The following is a 6,000-nucleotide window of genomic DNA, read 5'->3' as shown; positions in this document are numbered from 1 at the left end:
AAGCTGGCACTACCCATGCGCTTGTGAGAGAAGGAGGTACAGAGGTGACACCAATACTGGTAGGGACATCTATAGACACAGGTGAGGTAGAGGTTCATTTTCAAATGAAAAGTGGGAGTACAGCTCAGATGAGTCAGTAAGGAAGAGCCCCCACGGAGGAGTCTCGCACCTCTTGGTGTCTTGCAGAACTGCTCGCTGCTGCCTCTTCGCTCCTGTCCTACTTTCTAGAAAAGCTGCAGAAGTTCACTGCATTCTCATAATGCCCATAACAGCAAGTCTCAGCAATCTTCACTATCACAGCACTCATTAAGCCATCAGCGACACAAAGAGAAATTTAAAGATGACAGACAATGCTTTTCACTGGCACTCCTCGTTGTATGAGTAAGAGCTGAGCCTGGGCTGTGTGAAGTTCTGTGGAAGGAGCATATCTGAGAGTCTCTGTGAATCACACAAGAGTGTAAAAGGCAGAATCTTCTTTTGTATTTCTGTGCAGAAAAAGTAGAGAGGATGTGGAAGTACTCTGTGTTGTCCACTGTGGCCTCTGTTATTGCTCAGCGCCCACACTCTGTCACTGCGCCACCTGTACTTATCCAGAAAAGCTGTTGGCATCAACAGGAGATCCACCAAAGACAACACCTGAGAATTCGAGACCCCAGCCTTTACATGGTATCACTGTCCTGAGTTGTTTTACATCTTGGACTAGGAACTGGAATTAATGATCTTTATGGGTTCCTTCCAATTCACACTATTCTGTGATTCTAAGACCTCCTCCTTTTTGTATGGTCAGACACTTAAATGCAATGTGGCATTTAGCTGATCTTCTCACCTGATCTAGGCTGCAGACTTTCATCGTACAGGTTGCAAGACACCCATGCCTAGTGAGACACAGTGATGGGAATAGGGAAGTAGCGTGATAAAACAGCAGACTGAATGACTTGTTCTACCATGCCTTATCTAACCATCCATCCTTTCAGAGCAATTGAGTCCTCAAACAGTTTCACCTACAGTAAAACAATACCCTATCAGAATTTCACAGAAAATCTATTGTGTTTTTCCCTGAAGACCCAATCTATCTGCTCCTCCAGTCAGTCAAAGCAGGGAGGAATCTGGGGGTGGCATGGAGGATGAGTCTCTACTCCTAAGTTGGAAAGCAATCTCATTCATTTGAAGGCATATTAATCTGTACTTTAGGGGTTTAAAACAAACAAACAAACTCTAATGAAAGATAAATCCCCAGATTGGACTTGCTAGATTTTCTGCCCACCTGATTTATGCTGAGGTAATCTCTGCATAAATTGAAGAAGCCTGGCTGATTTTCCTAAAACTCTATATTTACACCTGAGACACTGACTGTCCTTAACCAACAAAAAGGATTGGATGTCAAATGAATACTGGCCTCACTCGATTCTGAAAACAAACAAACAAACAAACAAAAACTAGGTCATTTCAGAGTTTCACTATCTTTCCCAGCACAACAGAACAATCTCTGCTGGAATTTAAGCATCTCCAAGGATTCAGGGTCCTGAACCTCCCAAGGCACCCTGTGCCAGTGCTCCACCACTCTCACCTCCTTTATTTTAATCTATGCTCACTCCTTGTCACCAAGAAGTCTGGCTCCATCTGCTCTATCTTCTCTCACTTTTTCAAATCCATGGAATTCCGTGCTACAGCAGAGAGGATCAACTGGACCATATTGCTGGGAAGGCACAGTCCTCATTTCCCAATCTGTGGCAACCACTCTGAATTCAAAACTCTAATTTGTTTGCATATTTAATTTTTATCAAACATCAGGCACCACTTGTACCACTGAAATTAAGATCTTTAAAAGCTCACAAAAATAACTCAAATGCAGTTCTCTAATGCAAATCTTTAATATGCTTTTCTTCCCTATTTGCACTTGCAAATTTCCATCTGAGAATGCTGTAAAAATGCCAGTGCAATATGAAGTAGCTCTTACACATCAAAGCCAGACTGCAATGATGTGGAGCTGATTCCTAAAGACAACAACAAGTTGGCATGTTTGTAACCAGTCAAGAAGCATCACTCACTTACTCAGCTTCCACCACAGGCTTATTTGTAAAGCATCTCCTGGCTTTATGGTAATGGAGAATCTAAGCAGACTTGAAGTGGGAAAGGAAGTTTTCCTTTACATTTATGTTGTCATAGATAAATACCACTTTACTGTCAACTGAGTATTTCCTCTGTCTGTCACTTTGCTATTTCTGTAGAACCCAGCACCAGAACTCCCCTGACAGCCTCTTCTGCACAGGAGATCCTGGCATTCAGCCACTGGTATTTCTTGGGCAAGATTGACAGTATACCAATAGAAAATAACCTTCACAATTAAATCTACTTTGACAGGCTGATACTGAGAGCATGCTGGAATATGCACAAGATTGAAGCTTGAGCTAGAAATGCAGAGGACTGTAGCATTTCATCATAAGGGTCTTATTAACAGGAGAAAAAATGGTTTCTGTAGGACTCTCCACTACATTTAATTGAGGAAATAAACAAACAACAAAAAACAGGAACCATCTTGGATTACAAACATTGAAAGGATATTTTTCACAGTCTGTTTTTAAAGGACTCATGTTTGAAAAGGAAGGGAAAAATCAGAAGGGAATGCAAAAAAATACAGAGACAAAAGTGGTCACTCACACCAACAGTCTGGTAGAAAAAGACTCTCTCTTATAATGAGTAGTATTACATCTGCTAAGCATGTCAAGAAACATTTTACAAATACTCCTTGGGCACTATCAACTACTTTGATAGCTACAGACCTTTATATTTTGAGTCTCAATGTATTCTTAACGAGATTAAAGTCTTTGCTGACATGGTATTAAGAATTTTAACAGCTTTCCTTTGCATGAATACAGTTAAGAGGTCAGCAGAGTCCTTCTCAGCCTTCATACTGTCAGGCCAAACAAACCCCGCTGCTTTATGTACTGCTAATAAAATCTAATTTCCATTCTCATGCTGACTTTTGAAGCTTTCTCTGCACATGTTACAATGAAGTTCCTTTGTCTTTAGTGTAGGTCCTCTGAACTGCACACTGAGTTCTGAGTGTGTGTTCCTGGAAAATATCAGTACTCTGCCTTAGAAAGGTCTCCTCCAATACATACATTATCTAGTTACCTTTTTCATGACCAACCCATCATAGTCGTGACACGATCAGCTATTACCCTCATTCTTTCTCTCTGCAGCCCTCTCAGATCTATAGGTGACCTTTTTGGGGCAGGCACTCTTCTTAAGGTCGGGACAGATCTGACATAACTTTAGCTGACCAACTAGGTTTAACGATGCCTCCAGTGCAGAAGAGTAACATCTCCACAAGTGATTCACTCCAGATCATTGTCTGAGGTAGTAAGGCTGAATTGCCTTCCAGAAGTGATTCCCCCTCTGCATTACCGACAAAGAAGCCTTGATAACTCCTTGATTTTTACATCCAAACAGCTAAAACATGGATTGTATTCTGTCCCAGAGAATGCCATCTTATTTCCACTGCTTTGGTCACCGTTGCCTTGCAGTACATTTACATTTCATTCCTCATCCATGCTGCCAATAATTCAAAACTCCATTAACAAGTGTCATGGTAATAAATGAAAATCTTTAATAGGATCAGGTCCAAAGCCATGAAGAATGCCAATATTAATTTCCTTCTCACTCGGTAATTCTTCAGGTTGATCTGTGCTGGTTCCTTCCTTACTCCCTAGATCCAGATCTATGTCTATCTCCTCCACTCCAAGGCTAAGATGATCACAAGTGATCAAATCAACCTGATTTAACAAGTTAGCTCTTCAATTCAGTGCCCAGGTAGATGAGATATGTCTTGAAAATCAACAGAGATACCAGCTGAATTTATCATAATCACTTTATCTTCTATCATTTTCTACTTACCTCCAGGTCTTAATTATTCTTTTCTTCAAAACTTGTTCTAAAGATTGCCCACGATTGCAGAAAGACTGATGAGTCTCTGACTGCCAAGACAATCTTAGTCTTTTTAATAAGCATGGGTACGGTGCCTACTGTTCTGCTGTCACATTGGAGCAGTGCTAGCTTGAGAGATTTCTAAAATCTCCGTTCTTGGAATGGTAGTTTTATACACCAGTTCTTCCAAACTCTTGATGTAGACGGTTTCATTTCTTCTCCCAGTCTGAGCACACCAAATGCTGTTTCTCTCCCACTTCACTTACAGCTACTCTTGTGTCTCCACCTCTTTTTTTTCTCAACCAACCACTCCAGCTTTATTTTCTAGTATAGCAGGAGTGGAAAAATAAGTATTTCTTCTGACTTGGGGGTGAGAATTTACAAATTACTGCAGGTTCCCTCTAAAAAGAGAAACATGATAATAAGATAGTGAGATAATAAAATAGTGCAAGACCACCTTTTGCTACTTTCACCCACCTAAAGCACCCTGACATTTTACAAATGCATAGACCTCTGTTATTGGTAGACTTTGAAGGTGAAATGAGGAGTCCTGCCAATCTGAGGCTTAGAATGGTACATTAAACTTCAAGAGAACTGCTGGCAAGGCTTCTGAAGAAGCACTTATGTTAGGGAATAAAGGTAAAACTGTTCAGTTAAAGCCTTTGGCTTAGGCAGAGGTTTAAACACGTGAATTTATCTAATGTGGACAGCAGAAAAGCTAGGAGAACTCTTTCTTTTCACTGCAGAGTGACTCTTCTATGCACAGGATCTGTTTTTATGCCTCTAAGGGTCAGCAGCAAAGCCCTGTTTGGTTTTAATAGCATCCTGTGTTTTTGGAGTGCTTTTTGTTGCTTTTGTTACATGAACTTTTGCACAGATTTTGCTGCCTGTTTAATGCCAAAAAAATGGTCTTGGTACCAAGGACTGTCATACAAGATCTTATCCAGTTACTAATTACACTGCAACAGCTTTCTAAAAGCACACAATGCTCTAAATGCACACAGTGTATTTCCATGTTCTGTACTCACTGATCATTCTTACAGCTTTAGAGAACTTGGCAAAGACTGTTAGGGCAAGCATTTTAGCTGAGTTTTTGCTGAAAAGGGCAACCTGTACTTTACTTTCTCATCTAGGCTGTTTAACCATGAGGTAGCAGCGCTCCCAAATCACGTGTTCTGTACTGCCCTTACAACACATAACAGTCTTTTCTTTTCCTCAGGTGCAGATTTTCTGTAAGACAAGGTAGCAGACCAAGTCATCCATTGCTACTCTGGTGGAAGATTACATCAGCTGGTGTAATCAGCTGATGGAAACAGTGTGATTCTAAATTTGTTCCCTAGCTTTGTCAGTCTTTGGCTATGTAACATCTGTGTACTGTGAAGTCTTGTATCACCAGCTGGACATTTTTACCAATGTATTTGGGAATAAATTAGTTGTTTTGAAACATGTTAAAGTCAACTCAGAGGTACCTAGATGAGTCCATCAGTTACAGCAGCAGAATTCCAGCACTTTGGCGTCAACCCCAGGAGCAAGTGTGCAGCAGTCCTCGTGAGAGTATCACTGGCCTCAGCCAGCTGGAAAAGGACAAGTGCTGGATAAGGTCACACACACAGCTTTCCCAGCGGCTTGCTGCCTTTATCTACAGTATGCTCTATTGCACTCCTAGGCTTAATTTGCTCAGCTGATTGCTTAATGTGCCGTGCTGTGTGTGAGGTTTGAGAGGTTTTGAGATGCATGAAAAAGGACTGTGACAGGACCAAGTGCACTGTCATTGGTGACCTCTTGTAAGCAGCATGCTGGCTACAGGATGGCACAACCAACATGCAGCCATGAGTTACAGTCATCACAGGTCTGTTCCTCAGTCACTATTCAGCAGGACCAGAGACAATGAACAGCAGATGGGAACTCCTGAAGGCACCAAATTAAAGGATATCAGGGCTTAGAGGAGTCCCAGTGGCTGATGGAGATTTAGCTTATCCAGCAAGACATCACAGCTCTGCAAGGAAGTCTACTTCATGCATATATAGGTGAGCTTGTTGGAGTTTGCAATGCCAAGCATCCTTGCTAAGATAC

The sequence above is a fragment of the Tetrao urogallus genome (genome assembly GCF_951394365.1).
Source record: "Tetrao urogallus genome assembly, chromosome: 3".
In the NCBI taxonomy this organism is placed as follows: Eukaryota; Metazoa; Chordata; class Aves; order Galliformes; family Phasianidae; genus Tetrao; species Tetrao urogallus.
This window is presented reverse-complemented; position numbering follows the sequence as displayed.